This window comes from Lathyrus oleraceus, chromosome 1 (genome assembly GCF_024323335.1).
Source record: "Lathyrus oleraceus cultivar Zhongwan6 chromosome 1, CAAS_Psat_ZW6_1.0, whole genome shotgun sequence".
NCBI classification, from domain to species: domain Eukaryota; kingdom Viridiplantae; phylum Streptophyta; class Magnoliopsida; order Fabales; family Fabaceae; genus Lathyrus; species Lathyrus oleraceus.
The window spans coordinates 155898508-155916418 of NC_066579.1; the positions used below are offsets into that span (position 1 = coordinate 155898508).

General features: G+C 28.4%; 3 non-coding genes across 3 annotated transcripts; all 3 read left to right on the forward strand.

Moving 5' to 3' along the window:
* Positions 1 to 4402: 4402 nt before the first annotated feature.
* On the forward strand, positions 4403 to 4474 carry TRNAG-UCC (transfer RNA glycine (anticodon UCC)). The gene has a single exon. It is a non-coding gene; the product is annotated as a tRNA-Gly (tRNA).
* Positions 4475 to 14890: 10416 nt separating this feature from the next.
* Positions 14891 to 14962, forward strand: TRNAG-UCC (transfer RNA glycine (anticodon UCC)). Its single transcript has one exon. It is a non-coding gene; the product is annotated as a tRNA-Gly (tRNA).
* A 1522-nt stretch (positions 14963 to 16484) lies between these two features.
* On the forward strand, positions 16485 to 16556 carry TRNAG-UCC (transfer RNA glycine (anticodon UCC)). Its single transcript has one exon. It is a non-coding gene; the product is annotated as a tRNA-Gly (tRNA).
* Positions 16557 to 17911: the final 1355 nt, after the last annotated feature.

Genomic DNA, 17911 nt, shown 5'->3' on the forward strand with positions numbered 1-17911 from the left:
TTAGTAATCACATGCTTTTATTCTAAAGTCCATGTTATATTTTTGTGAAGAAAATCTTACCAAGAAAAATAAGATGACACCTTAGTTATCTCTTGCGTCCAAAAAAGATAAGACAATGCATGACATATGACTTATTACCTTCTTTCATAAATATTGGTAATCATTATAATTCTATTTAGAAAATTATGTATGTTGTTTAAGCAATCAATCAGTAACCTTAACATTAAGTGTTTTCACCTTCTGCATTCTGATACACGCTCATAAATCTTGACATTATCAAAAAATAACCTAACTCTTTGGATAAAGTTTTTTCTTATTTTCTTTCTTATAGCACATACCAATTTATATATGTAGGACACGTATTTAATGATGCATACACATTTTAAAATAAAATGCAATCTTTAGTACAAACAACTATCTTATTATAATTAATGCCAATGAATTGCAAAAAAAAAAAGTTGAGCTTCATACGTTTTACGAGGGAACATATTATTGTCGGTTAAAAAATTTCTTACCAAAGTTAACAAGTTGTTAAAGTTCTCTTTAGAAGATCCATTTTTTAGGTTGATGTTTTACAATATAAAGAACGATTACAATCACGTGAACTTAAAATACCTAGCATGCAACATTTTATAAACATTACTTCCAACCTCTCAAATTTTTATAGACAATCAAAAGTTCCTTATCAACTACATGCACAAGCTTATTAAAACGATCAAATTCATGCATATCTTTTTTAGAAAATATTAGATGTATATATCTTCTTTTATTGTTGGATCTAGTTTTTTCTTATGAATAGTGTATCCACCAATATTTGTATAACAACACTCTAAAAAAAGAGCAAATAGTTTCAACGGACCTGCTTTTCTATGCATGATCAACAACAAACATAAAGAATTCTCTCAACCCATCTTCGTATTCTTATACATAAATAAGACATGATACCTACCAACAACAAAAAACAAATACAAAGAAATAAATAAAGTGAGGAACAAAGACAAATAATGATATAAAAAAGAATTATAGAGGTTAATTGTTTTTTTTTTAAGAGAGGGATACATGATTTCTTGAAAACAAACGTGATATGATTTTTCTTTATTTTGAGAAAAATATATGTAAATTGTTTAGCTCATATGTAATATTGAGAAGATTATTTACCACTTACAAACTAATAATACATCGGTCAATATTTTTAATGAATCGAGTAAGCGTTTGTAGTCCAACGGTTAGGATAATTGCCTTCCAAGCAATAGACCTGGGTTCGACTCGCGGCAAACACAATGTGTTGTTTTGGTGTATCACAAACGTCCCCCAAATTAAACCTGGTCGCAAACTCATTGTTTATTAATCACATACTTTTATTCTAAAGTCCATGTTATATTTTTGTGAAGAAAACCTTACCATGAAAAATAAGATGACACCTTAGTTATCTCTTGCGTCCAAAAAAGATAAGACAATGCAAGGCATATGACTTATTACCTTTTTTCATAAATATTGGTAATCATTATAATTCTATTTAGAAAAATATTCTTCCTAATCCAAAATCTTTTCCCAGTTATAATCAAGATTACTTAAAGGATTTAACATCCATGCATTGCTTAGTAATCACATACTTTTATTCTAAAGTCCATGTTATATTTTTGTGAAGAAAATCTTACCAAGAAAAATAAGATGACACCTTAGTTATCTCTTGCCTCCAAAAAAGATAAGACAATGCATGACATATGACTTATTACCTTCTTTCATAAATATTGGTAATCATTATAATTCTATTTAGAAAATTATGTATCTTGTTTAAGCAATCAATCAGTAACCTTAACATTAAGTGTTTTCACCTTCTGCATTTTGATACACGCTCATAAATCTTGACATTATCAAAAAATAACCTAACTCTTTGGATAAAGTTTTTTCTTATTTTCTTTCTTATAGCACATACCAATTTATATATGTAGGACACGTATTTAATGATGCATACACATTTTAAAATAAAATGCAATCTTTAGTACAAACAACTATCTTCTTATAATTCATGCCAATGAATTGCAAAAAAAAAAGTTGAGCTTCATACGTTTTACGAGGGAACATATTATTGTCGGTTAAAAATTTCTTACCAAAGTTAACAAGTTGTTAAAGTTCTCTTTAGAAGATCCATTTTTTAGGTTGATGTTTTACAATATAAAGAACGATTACAATCACATGAACTTAAAATACCTAGCATGCAACATTTTATAAACATTACTTCCAACCTCTCAAATTTTTATAGACAATCAAAAGTTCCTTATCAACTACATGCACAAGCTTATTAAAACGATAAAATTCATGCATATCTTTTTTAGAAAATATTAGATGTATATATCTTCTTTTATTGTTGGATCTAGTTTTTTCTTGTGAATAGTGTATCCACCAATATTTGTATAACAACACTCTAAAAAAAGAGCAAATAGTTTCAACGGACCTGCTTTTCTATGCATGATCAACAACAAACTTAAAGAATTCTCTCAACCCATCTTCGTATTCTTATACATAAATAAGACATGATACCCACCAACAACAAAAACCAAATACAAAGAAACAAATAAAGTGAGGAACAGAGACAAAGAATGATATAAAAAAGAATTATAGAGGTTAATTGTTTTATTTTTGAAGAGAGGGATACGTGATTTCTTGAAAACAAACGTGATATGATTTTTCTTTATTTTGAGAAAAATATATGTAAATTGTTTAGCTCATATGTAATATTGAGAAGATTATTTACCACTTACAAACTAATAATACATCGGTCAATATTTTTAATTAATCGAGTAAGCGTTTGTAGTCCAACGGTTAGGATAATTGCCTTCCAAGCAATAGACCTGGGTTCGACTCGCGGCAAACACAATGTGTTGTTTTGGTGTATCACAAACGTCCCCCAAATTAAACCTGGTCGCAAACTCATTGTTTAGTAATCACATACTTTTATTCTAAAGTCCATGTTATATTTTTGTGAAGAAAACCTTACCATGAAAAATAAGATGACACCTTAGTTATCTCTTGCGTCCAAAAAAGATAAGACAATGCAAGGCATATGACTTATTACCTTTTTTCATAAATATTGGTAATCATTATAATTCTATTTAGAAAAATATTCTTCCTAATCCAAAATCTTTTCCCAGTTATAATCAAGATTACTTAAAGGCTTTAACATCCATGCATTGCTTAGTAATCACATGCTTTTATTCTAAAGTCCATGTTATATTTTTGTGAAGAAAATCTTACCAAGAAAAATAAGATGACACTTTAGTTATCTCTTGCCTCCAAAAAAGATAAGACAATGCATGACATATGACTTATTACCTTCTTTCATAAATATTGGTAATCATTATAATTCTATTTAGAAAATTATGTATGTTGTTTAAGCAATCAATCAGTAACCTTAACATTAAGTGTTTTCACCTTCTGCATTCTGATACACGCTCATAAATCTTGACATTATCAAAAAATAACCTAACTCTTTGGATAAAGTTTTTTCTTATTTTCTTTCTTATAGCACATACCAATTTATATATGTAGGACACGTATTTAATGATGCATACACATTTTAAAATAAAATGCAATCTTTAGTACAAACAACTATCTGATTATAATTAATGCCAATGAATTGCAAAAAAAAAAGTTGAGCTTCATACGTTTTACGAGGGAACATATTATTGTCGGTTAAAAAATTTCTTACCAAAGTTAACAAGTTGTTAAAGTTCTCTTTAGAAGATCCATTTTTTAGGTTGATGTTTTACAATATAAAGAACGATTACAATCACGTGAACTTAAAATACCTAGCATGCAACATTTTATAAACATTACTTCCAACCTCTCAAATTTTTATAGACAATCAAAAGTTCCTTATCAACTACATGCACAAGCTTATTAAAACGATCAAATTCATGCATATCTTTTTTAGAAAATATTAGATGTATATATCTTCTTTTATTGTTGGATCTAGTTTTTTCTTATGAATAGTGTATCCACCAATATTTGTATAACAACACTCTAAAAAAAGAGCAAATAGTTTCAACGGACCTGCTTTTCTATGCATGATCAACAACAAACATAAAGAATTCTCTCAACCCATCTTCGTATTCTTATACATAAATAAGACATGATACCTACCAACAACAAAAAACAAATACAAAGAAATAAATAAAGTGAGGAACAGAGACAAATAATGATATAAAAAAGAATTATAGAGGTTAATTGTTTTTTTTTTAAGAGAGGGATACATGATTTCTTGAAAACAAACGTGATATGATTTTTCTTTATTTTGAGAAAAATATATGTAAATTGTTTAGCTCATATGTAATATTGAGAAGATTATTTACCACTTACAAACTAATAATACATCGGTCAATATTTTTAATGAATCGAGTAAGCGTTTGTAGTCCAACGGTTAGGATAATTGCCTTCCAAGCAATAGACCCGGGTTCGACTCCCGGCAAACGCAATGTGTTGTTTCGGTGTATCACAAACGTCCCCCAAATTAAACCTGGTCGCAAATTCATTGCTTAGTAATCACATACTTTTATTCTAAAGTCCATGTTATATTTTTGTGAAGAAAATCTTACCATGAAAAATAAGATGACACCTTAGTTATCTCTTGCGTCCAAAAAAGGTAAGACAATGCAAGGCATATGACTTATTACCTTTTTTCATAAATATTGGTAATCATTATAATTCTATTTAGAAAAATATTCTTCCTAATCCAAAATCTTTTCCCAGTTATAATCAAGATTACTTAAAGGATTTAACATCCATGCATTGCTTAGTAATCACATACTTTTATTCTAAAGTCCATGTTATATTTTTGTGAAGAAAATCTTACCAAGAAAAATAAGATGACACCTTAGTTATCTCTTGCCTCCAAAAAAGATAAGACAATGCATGACATATGACTTATTACCTTCTTTCATAAATATTGGTAATCATTATAATTCTATTTAGAAAATTATGTATCTTGTTTAAGCAATCAATCAGTAACCTTAACATTAAGTGTTTTCACCTTCTGCATTTTGATACACGCTCATAAATCTTGACATTATCAAAAAATAACCTAACTCTTTGGATAAAGTTTTTTCTTATTTTCTTTCTTATAGCACATACCAATTTATATATGTAGGACACGTATTTAATGATGCATACACATTTTAAAATAAAATGCAATCTTTAGTACAAACAACTATCTTCTTATAATTCATGCCAATGAATTGCAAAAAAAAAGTTGAGCTTCATACGTTTTACGAGGGAACATATTATTGTCGGTTAAAAAATTTCTTACCAAAGTTAACAAGTTGTTAAAGTTCTCTTTAGAAGATCCATTTTTTAGGTTGATGTTTTACAATATAAAGAACGATTACAATCACATGAACTTAAAATACCTAGCATGCAACATTTTATAAACATTACTTCCAACCTCTCAAATTTTTATAGACAATCAAAAGTTCCTTATCAACTACATGCACAAGCTTATTAAAACGATAAAATTCATGCATATCTTTTTTAGAAAATATTAGATGTATATATCTTCTTTTATTGTTGGATCTAGTTTTTTCTTGTGAATAGTGTATCCACCAATATTTGTATAACAACACTCTAAAAAAAGAGCAAATAGTTTCAACGGACCTGCTTTTCTATGCATGATCAACAACAAACTTAAAGAATTCTCTCAACCCATCTTCGTATTCTTATACATAAATAAGACATGATACCCACCAACAACAAAAACCAAATACAAAGAAACAAATAAAGTGAGGAACAGAGACAAAGAATGATATAAAAAAGAATTATAGAGGTTAATTGTTTTATTTTTATTCTAAAGTCCATGTTATATTTTTGTGAAGAAAATCTTACCAAGAAAAATAAGATGACACCTTAGTTATCTCTTGCCTCCAAAAAAGATAAGACAATGCATGACATATGACTTATTACCTTCTTTCATAAATATTGGTAATCATTATAATTCTATTTAGAAAATTATGTATCTTGTTTAAGCAATCAATCAGTAACCTTAACATTAAGTGTTTTCACCTTCTGCATTCTGATACACGCTCATAAATTTTGACATTATCAAAAAATAACCTAACTCTTTGGATAAAGTTTTTTCTTATTTTCTTTCTTATAGCACATACCAATTTATATATGTAGGACACGTATTTAATGATGCATACACATTTTAAAATAAAATGCAATCTTTAGTACAGACAACTATCTTCTTATAATTCATGCCAATGAATTGCAAAAGAAAAAGTTGAGCTTCATACGTTTTACGAGGGAACATATTATTGTCGGTTAAAAAATTTCTTACCAAAGTTAACAAGTTGTTAAAGTTCTCTTTAGAAGATCCATTTTTTAGGTTGATGTTTTACAATATAAAGAACGATTACAATCACGTGAACTTAAAATACCTAGCATGCAACATTTTATAAACATTACTTCCAACCTCTCAAATTTTTATAGACAATCAAAAGTTCCTTATCAACTACATGCACAAGCTTATTAAAACGATAAAATTCATGCATATCTTTTTTAGAAAATATTAGATGTATATATCTTCTTTTATTGTTGGATCTAGTTTTTTCTTGTGAATAGTGTATCCACCAATATTTGTATAACAACACTCTAAAAAAAGAGAAATAGTTTCAACGGACCTGCTTTTCTATGCATGATCAACAACAAACTTAAAGAATTCTCTCAACCCATCTTCGTATTCTTATACATAAATAAGACATGATACCCACCAACAACAAAAAACAAATACAAAGAAATAAATAAAGTGAGGAACAAAGACAAATAATGATATAAAAAAGAATTATAGAGGTTAATTGTTTTATTTTTGAAGAGAGGGATACATGATTTCTTGAAAACAAACGTGATATGATTTTTATTTATTTTGAGAAAAATATATGTAAATTCTTTAGCTCATATGTAATATTGAGAAGATTATTTACCACTTACAAACTAATAATACATCGGTCAATATTTTTAATGAATCGAGTAAGCGTTTGTAGTCCAACGGTTAGGATAATTGCCTTCCAAGCAATAGACCCGGGTTCGACTCCCGGCAAAAACCTGGTCGCAAATTCATTGCTTAGTAATCACATACTTTTATTCCAAAAAAGGTAAGACAATGCAAGGCATATGACTTATTACCTTTTTTCATAAATATTGGTAATCATTATAATTCTATTTAGAAAAATATTCTTCCTAATCCAAAATCTTTTCCCAGTTATAATCAAGATTACTTAAAGGCTTTAACATCCATGCATTGCTTAGTAATCACATACTTTTATTCTAAAGTCCATGTTATATTTTTGTGAAGAAAATCTTACCAAGAAAAATAAGATGACACTTTAGTTATCTCTTGCCTCCAAAAAAGATAAGACAATGCATGACATATGACTTATTACCTTCTTTCATAAATATTGGTAATCATTATAATTCTATTTAGAAAATTATGTATGTTGTTTAAGCAATCAATCAGTAACCTTAACATTAAGTGTTTTCACCTTCTGCATTCTGATACACGCTCATAAATTTTGACATTATCAAAAAATCACCTAACTCTTTGGATAAAGTTTTTTCTTATTTTCTTTCTTATAGCACACACCAATTTATATATGTAGGACACGTATTTAATGATGCATACACATTTTAAAATAAAATGCAATCTTTAGTACAGACAACTATCTTCTTATAATTCATGCCAATGAATTGCAAAAGAAAAAGTTGAGCTTCATACGTTTTACGAGGGAACATATTATTGTCGGTTAAAAAATTTCTTACCAAAGTTAACAAGTTGTTAAAGTTCTCTTTAGAAGATCCATTTTTTAGGTTGATGTTTTACAATATAAAGAACGATTACAATCACGTGAACTTAAAATACCTAGCATGCAACATTTTATAAACATTACTTCCAACCTCTCAAATTTTTATAGACAATCAAAAGTTCCTTATCAACTACATGCACAAGCTTATTAAAACGATAAAATTCATGCATATCTTTTTTAGAAAATATTAGATGTATATATCTTCTTTTATTGTTGGATCTAGTTTTTTCTTGTGAATAGTGTATCCACCAATATTTGTATAACAACACTCTAAAAAAAGAGCAAATAGTTTCAACGGACCTGCTTTTCTATGCATGATCAACAACAAACTTAAAGAATTCTCTCAACCCATCTTCGTATTCTTATACATAAATAAGACATGATACCCACCAACAACAAAAAACAAATACAAAGAAATAAATAAAGTGAGGAACAGAGACAAATAATGATATAAAAAAGAATTATAGAGGTTAATTGTTTTATTTTTGAAGAGAGGGATACATGATTTCTTGAAAACAAACGTGATATGATTTTTCTTTATTTTGAGAAAAATATATGTAAATTGTTTAGCTCATATGTAATATTGAGAAGATTATTTACCACTTACAAACTAATAATACATCGGTCAATATTTTTAATGAATCAAGTAAGCGTTTGTAGTCCAACGGTTAGGATAATTGCCTTCCAAGCAATAGACCCCGGTTCGACTCGCAGTAAACGCAATGTGTTGTTTTGGTGTATCACAAACGTCCCCCAAATTAAACCTGGTCGCAAATTCATTGTTTAGTAATCACATACATTTATTCTAAAGTCCATGTTATATTTTTGTGAAGAAAATCTTACCATGAAAAATAAGATGACACCTTAGTTATCTCTTGCGACCAAAAAAGATAAGACAATGCAAGGCATATGACTTATTACCTTTTTTCATAAATATTGGTAATCATTATAATTCTATTTAGAAAAATATTCTTCCTAATCCAAAATCTTTTCCCAGTTATAATCAAGATTACTTAAAGGCTTTAACATCCATGCATTGCTTAGTAATCACATACTTTTATTCTAAAGTCCATGTTATATTTTTGTGAAGAAAATCTTACCAAGAAAAATAAGATGACACCTTAGTTATCTCTTGCCTCCAAAAAAGATAAGACAATGCATGACATATGACTTATTACCTTCTTTCATAAATATTGGTAATCATTATAATTCTATTTAGAAAATTATGTATGTTGTTTAAGCAATCAATCAGTAACCTTAACATTAAGTGTTTTCACCTTCTGCATTCTGATACACGCTCATAAATCTTGACATTATCAAAAAATAACCTAACTCTTTGGATAAAGTTTTTTCTTATTTTCTTTCTTATAGCACATACCAATTTATATATGTAGGACACGTATTTAATGATGCATACACATTTTAAAATAAAATGCAATCTTTAGTACAAACAACTATCTTCTTATAATTCATGCCAATGAATTGCAAAAAAAAAAGTTGAGCTTCATACGTTTTACGAGGGAACATATTATTGTCGGTTAAAAAATTTCTTACCAAAGTTAACAAGTTGTTAAAGTTCTCTTTAGAAGATCCATTTTTTAGGTTGATGTTTTACAATATAAAGAACGATTACAATCACGTGAACTTAAAATACCTAGCATGCAACATTTTATAAACATTACTTCCAACCTCTCAAATTTTTATAGACAATCAAAAGTTCCTTATCAACTACATGCACAAGCTTATTAAAACGATCAAATTCATGCATATCTTTTTTAGAAAATATTAGATGTATATATCTTCTTTTATTGTTGGATCTAGTTTCTTCTTGTGAATAGTGTATCCACCAATATTTGTATAACAACACTCTAAAAAAAGAGCAAATAGTTTCAACGGACCTGCTTTTCTATGCATGATCAACAACAAACTTAAAGAATTCTCTCAACCCATCTTCGTATTCTTATACATAAATAAGACATGATACCCACCAACAACAAAAAACAAATACAAAGAAATAAATAAAGTGAGGAACAGAGACAAATAATGATATAAAAAAGAATTATAGAGGTTAATTGTTTTGTTTTTGAAGAGAGGCATACATGATTTCTTGAAAACAAACGTGATATGATTTTTCTTTATTTTGAGAAAAATATATGTAAATTGTTTAGCTCATATGTAATATTGAGAAGATTATTTACCACTTACAAACTAATAATACATCGGTCAATATTTTTAATGAATCGAGTAAGCGTTTGTAGTCCAACGGTTAGGATAATTGCCTTCCAAGCAATAGACCCCGGTTCGACTCGTGGCAAACGCAATGCGTGTTTTGGTGTATCACAAACGTCCCCCAAATTAAACCTGGTCGCAAATTCATTGTTTAGTAATCACATACATTTATTCTAAAGTCCATGTTATATTTTTGTGAAGAAAATCTTACCATGAAAAATAAGATGACACCTTAGTTATCTCTTGCGACCAAAAAAGATAAGACAATGCAAGGCATATGACTTATTACCTTTTTTCATAAATATTGGTAATCATTATAATTCTATTTAGAAAAATATTCTTCCTAATCCAAAATCTTTTCCCAGTTATAATCAAGATTACTTAAAGGCTTTAACATCCATGCATTGCTTAGTAATCACATACTTTTATTCTAAAGTCCATGTTATATTTTTGTGAAGAAAATCTTACCAAGAAAAATAAGATGACACCTTAGTTATCTCTTGCCTCCAAAAAAGATAAGACAATGCATGACATATGACTTATTACCTTCTTTCATAAATATTGGTAATCATTATAATTCTATTTAGAAAATTATGTATGTTGTTTAAGCAATCAATCAGTAACCTTAACATTAAGTGTTTTCACCTTCTGCATTCTGATACACGCTCATAAATCTTGACATTATCAAAAAATAACCTAACTCTTTGGATAAAGTTTTTTCTTATTTTCTTTCTTATAGCACATACCAATTTATATATGTAGGACACGTATTTAATGATGCATACACATTTTAAAATAAAATGCAATCTTTAGTACAAACAACTATCTTCTTATAATTCATGCCAATGAATTGCAAAAAAAAAGTTGAGCTTCATACGTTTTACGAGGGAACATATTATTGTCGGTTAAAAAATTTCTTACCAAAGTTAACAAGTTGTTAAAGTTCTCTTTAGAAGATCCATTTTTTAGGTTGATGTTTTACAATATAAAGAACGATTACAATCACGTGAACTTAAAATACCTAGCATGCAACATTTTATAAACATTACTTCCAACCTCTCAAATTTTTATAGACAATCAAAAGTTCCTTATCAACTACATGCACAAGCTTATTAAAACGATCAAATTCATGCATATCTTTTTTAGAAAATATTAGATGTATATATCTTCTTTTATTGTTGGATCTAGTTTTTTCTTGTGAATAGTGTATCCACCAATATTTGTATAACAACACTCTAAAAAAAGAGCAAATAGTTTCAACGGACCTGCTTTTCTATGCATGATCAACAACAAACTTAAAGAATTCTCTCAACCCATCTTCGTATTCTTATACATAAATAAGACATGATACCCACCAACAACAAAAAACAAATACAAAGAAATAAATAAAGTGAGGAACAGAGACAAATAATGATATAAAAAAGAATTATAGAGGTTAATTGTTTTGTTTTTGAAGAGAGGCATACATGATTTCTTGAAAACAAACGTGATATGATTTTTCTTTATTTTGAGAAAAATATATGTAAATTGTTTAGCTCATATGTAATATTGAGAAGATTATTTACCACTTACAAACTAATAATACATCGGTCAATATTTTTAATGAATCGAGTAAGCGTTTGTAGTCCAACGGTTAGGATAATTGCCTTCCAAGCAATAGACCCTGGTTCGACTCGTGGCAAACGCAATGCGTGTTTTGGTGTATCACAAACGTCCCCCAAATTAAACCTGGTCGCAAACTCATTGTTTATTAATCACATACTTTTATTCTAAAGTCCATGTTATATTTTTGTGAAGAAAATCTTACCATGAAAAATAAGATGACACCTTAGTTATCTCTTGCGACCAAAAAAGATAAGACAATGCAAGGCATATGACTTATTACCTTTTTTCATAAATATTGGTAATCATTATAATTCTATTTAGAAAAATATTCTTCCTAATCCAAAATCTTTTCCCAGTTATAATCAAGATTACTTAAAGGCTTTAACATCCATGCATTGCTTAGTAATCACATACTTTTATTCTAAAGTCCATGTTATATTTTTGTGAAGAAAATCTTACCAAGAAAAATAAGATGACACCTTAGTTATCTCTTGCCTCCAAAAAAGATAAGACAATGCATGACATATGACTTATTACCTTCTTTCATAAATATTGGTAATCATTATAATTCTATTTAGAAAATTATGTATGTTGTTTAAGCAATCAATCAGTAACCTTAACATTAAGTGTTTTCACCTTCTGCATTCTGATACACGCTCATAAATCTTGACATTATCAAAAAATAACCTAACTCTTTGGATAAAGTTTTTTCTTATTTTCTTTCTTATAGCACATACCAATTTATATATGTAGGACACGTATTTAATGATGCATACACATTTTAAAATAAAATGCAATCTTTAGTACAAACAACTATCTTCTTATAATTCATGCCAATGAATTGCAAAAAAAAAAGTTGAGCTTCATACGTTTTACGAGGGAACATATTATTGTCGGTTAAAAAATTTCTTACCAAAGTTAACAAGTTGTTAAAGTTCTCTTTAGAAGATCCATTTTTTAGGTTGATGTTTTACAATATAAAGAACGATTACAATCACGTGAACTTAAAATACCTAGCATGCAACATTTTATAAACATTACTTCCAACCTCTCAAATTTTTATAGACAATCAAAAGTTCCTTATCAACTACATGCACAAGCTTATTAAAACGATCAAATTCATGCATATCTTTTTTAGAAAATATTAGATGTATATATCTTCTTTTATTGTTGGATCTAGTTTTTTCTTGTGAATAGTGTATCCACCAATATTTGTATAACAACACTCTAAAAAAAGAGCAAATAGTTTCAACGGACCTGCTTTTCTATGCATGATCAACAACAAACTTAAAGAATTCTCTCAACCCATCTTCGTATTCTTATACATAAATAAGACATGATACCCACCAACAACAAAAAACAAATACAAAGAAATAAATAAAGTGAGGAACAGAGACAAAGAATGATATAAAAAAGAATTATAGAGGTTAATTGTTTTATTTTTGAAGAGAGGGATACATGATTTCTTGAAAACAAACGTGATATGATTTTTCTTTATTTTGAGAAAAATATATGTAAATTGTTTAGCTCATATGTAATATTGAGAAGATTATTTACCACTTACAAACTAATAATACATCGGTCAATATTTTTAATGAATCGAGTAAGCGTTTGTAGTCCAACGGTTAGGATAATTGCCTTCCAAGCAATAGACCCCGGTTCGACTCGTGGCAAACGCAATGCGTGTTTTGGTGTATCACAAACGTCCCCCAAATTAAACCTGGTCGCAAATTCATTGTTTAGTAATCACATACATTTATTCTAAAGTCCATGTTATATTTTTGTGAAGAAAATCTTACCATGAAAAATAAGATGACACCTTAGTTATCTCTTGCGTCCAAAAAAGTTAAGACAATGCAAGGCATATGACTTATTACCTTCTTTCATAAATATTGGTAATCATTATAATTCTATTTAGAAAAATATTCTTCCTAATCCAAAATCTTTTCCCAGTTATAATCAAGATTACTTAAAGGCTTTAACATCCATGCATTGCTTAGTAATCACATACTTTTATTCTAAAGTCCATGTTATATTTTTGTGAAGAAAATCTTACCAAGAAAAATAAGATGACACCTTAGTTATCTCTTGCCTCCAAAAAAGATAAGACAATGCATGGCATATGACTTATTACCTTATTTCATAAATATTGGTAATCATTATAATTCTATTTAGAAAATTATGTATGTTGTTTAAGCAATCAATCAGTAACCTTAACATTAAGTGTTTTCACCTTCTGCATTCTGATACACGCTCATAAATCTTGACATTATCAAAAAATAACCTAACTCTTTGGATAAAGTTTTTTCTTATTTTCTTTCTTATAGCACATACCAATTTATATATGTAGGACACGTATTTAATGATGCATACACATTTTAAAATAAAATGCAATCTTTAGTACAAACAACTATCTTCTTATAATTCATGCCAATGAATTGCAAAAAAAAAAGTTGAGCTTCATACGTTTTACGAGGGAACATATTATTGTCGGTTAAAAAATTTCTTACCAAAGTTAACAAGTTGTTAAAGTTCTCTTTAGAAGATCCATTTTTTAGGTTGATGTTTTACAATATAAAGAACGATTACAATCACGTGAACTTAAAATACCTAGCATGCAACATTTTATAAACATTACTTCCAACCTCTCAAATTTTTATGGACAATCAAAAGTTCCTTATCAACTACATGCACAAGCTTATTGAAACGATCAAATTCATGCATATCTTTTTTAGAAAATATTAGATGTATATATCTTTTTTATTGTTGGATCTAGTTTTTTCTTGCGAATAGTGTATCCACTAATATTTGTATAACAACACTCTAAAAAAAGAGCAAATAGTTTCAACGGACCTGCTTTTCTATGCATGATCAACAACAAACTTAAAGAATTCTCTCAATCCATCTTCGTATTCTTATACATAAATAAGACATGATACCCACCAACAACAAAAAAAAAATACAAAGAAATAAATAAAGTGAGGAACAGAGACAAAGAATGATATAAAAAAGAATTATAGAGGTTAATTGTTTTATTTTTGAAGAGAGGGATACATGATTTCTTGAAAACAAACGTGATATGATTTTTCTTTATTTTGAGAAAAATATATGTAAATTGTTTAGCTCATATGTAATATTGAGAAGATTATTTACCACTTACAAACTAATAATACATCGGTCAATATTTTTAATGAACCGAGTAAGCGTTTGTAGTCCAACGGTTAGGATAATTGCCTTCCAAGCAATAGACCCGGGTTCGACTCCCGGCAAACGCAATGTTGTTGTTTTGGTGTGTCACAAACGTCCCCCAAATTAAACCTGGTCGCAAATTCATTGCTTAGTAATCACATACTTTATTCTAAAGTCCATGTTATATTTTTGTGAAGAAAATCTTACCAAGAAAAATAAGATGACACCTTAGTTATCTCTTGCGTCCAAAAAAGTTAAGACAATGCAAGACATATGACTTATTACCTTCTTTCATAAATATTGGTAATCATTATAATTCTATTTAGAAAAATATTCTTCCTAATCCAAAATCTTTTCCCAGTTATAATCAAGATTACTTAAAGGCTTTAACATCCATGCATTGCTTAGTAATCACATGCTTTTATTCTAAAGTCCATGTTATATTTTTGTGAAGAAAATCTTACCAAGAAAAATAAGATGACACCTTAGTTATCTCTTGCCTCCAAAAAAGATAAGACAATGCATGGCATATGACTTATTACCTTATTTCATAAATATTGGTAATCATTATAATTCTATTTAGAAAATTATGTATGTTGTTTAAGCAATCAATCAGTAACCTTAACATTAAGTGTTTTCACCTTCTGCATTCTGATACACGCTCATAAATCTTGACATTATCAAAAAATAACCTAACTCTTTGGATAAAGTTTTTTCTTATTTTCTTTCTTATAGCACATACCAACTTATATATGTAGGACACGTATTTAATGATGCATACACATTTTAAAATAAAATGCAATCTTTAGTACAAACAACTATCTTCTTATAATTCATGCCAATGAATTGCAAAAAAAAAAGTTGAGCTTCATACGTTTTACGAGGGAACATATTATTGTCGGTTAAAAAATTTCTTACCAAAGTTAACAAGTTGTTAAAGTTCTCTTTAGAAGATCCATTTTTTAGGTTGATGTTTTACAATATAAAGAACGATTACAATCACGTGAACTTAAAATACCTAGCATGCAACATTTTATAAACATTACTTCCAACCTCTCAAATTTTTATGGACAATCAAAAGTTCCTTTTCAACTACATGCACAAGCTTATTGAAACGATCAAATTCATGCATATCTTTTTTAGAAAATATTAGATGTATATATCTTTTTTATTGTTGGATCTAGTTTTTTCTTGCGAATAGTGTATCCACTAATATTTGTATAACAACACTCTAAAAAAAGAGCAAATAGTTTCAACGGACCTTTTTCTATGCATGATCAACAACAAACTTAAAGAATTCTCTCAATCCATCTTCGTATTCTTATACATAAATAAGACATGATACCCACCAACAACAAAAAAAAATACAAAGAAATAAATAAAGTGAGGAACAGAGACAAAGAATGATATAAAAAAGAATTATAGAGGTTAATTGTTTTATTTTTGAAGAGAGGGATACATGATTTCTTGAAAACAAACGTGATATGATTTTTCTTTATTTTGAGAAAAATATATGTAAATTGTTTAGCTCATATGTAATATTGAGAAGATTATTTACCACTTACAAACTAATAATACATCGGTCAATATTTTTAATGAATCGAGTAAGCGTTTGTAGTCCAACGGTTAGGATAATTGCCTTCCAAGCAATAGACCCGGGTTCGACTCCCGGCAAACGCAATGTTGTTGTTGGTGTGTCACAAACGTCCCCCAAATTAAACCTGGTCGCAAATTCATTGCTTAGTAATCACATACTTTTATTCTAAAGTCCATGTTATATTTTTGTGAAGAAAATCTTACCAAGAAAAATAAGATGACACCTTAGTTATCTCTTGCGTCCAAAAAAGTTAAGACAATGCAAGACATATGACTTATTACCTTCTTTCATAAATATTGGTAATCATTATAATTCTATTTAGAAAAATATTCTTCCTAATCCAAAATCTTTTCCCAGTTATAATCAAGATTACTTAAAGGCTTTAACATCCATGCATTGCTTAGTAATCACATGCTTTTATTCTAAAGTCCATGTTATATTTTTGTGAAGAAAATCTTACCAAGAAAAATAAGATGACACCTTAGTTATCTCTTGCCTCCAAAAAAGATAAGACAATGCATGGCATATGACTTATTACCTTATTTCATAAATATTGGTAATCATTATAATTCTATTTAGAAAATTATGTATGTTGTTTAAGCAATCAATCAGTAACCTTAACATTAAGTGTTTTCACCTTCTGCATTCTGATACACGCTCATAAATCTTGACATTATCAAAAAATAACCTAACTCTTTGGATAAAGTTTTTTCTTATTTTCTTTCTTATAACACATACCAACTTATATATGTAGGACACGTATTTAATGATGCATACACATTTTAAAATAAAATGCAATCTTTAGTACAAACAACTATCTTCTTATAATTCATGCCAATGAATTGCAAAAAAAAAGTTGAGCTTCATACGTTTTACGAGGGAACATATTATTGTCGGTTAAAAAATTTCTTACCAAAGTTAACAAGTTGTTAAAGTTCTCTTTAGAAGATCCATTTTTTAGGTTGATGTTTTACAATATAAAGAACGATTACAATCACGTGAACTTAAAATACCTAGCATGCAACATTTTATAAACATTACTTCCAACCTCTCAAATTTTTATGGACAATCAAAAGTTCCTTTTCAACTACATGCACAAGCTTATTGAAACGATCAAATTCATGCATATCTTTTTTAGAAAATATTAGATGTATATATCTTTTTTATTGTTGGATCTAGTTTTTTCTTGCGAATAGTGTATCCACTAATATTTGTATAACAACACTCTAAAAAAAGAGCAAATAGTTTCAACGGACCTGCTTTTCTATGCATGATCAACAACAAACTTAAAGAATTCTCTCAATCCATCTTCGTATTCTTATACATAAATAAGACATGATACCCACCAACAACAAAAAACAAATACAAAGAAATAAATAAAGTGAGGAACAGAGACAAAGAATGATATAAAAAAGAATTATAGAGGTTAATTGTTTTA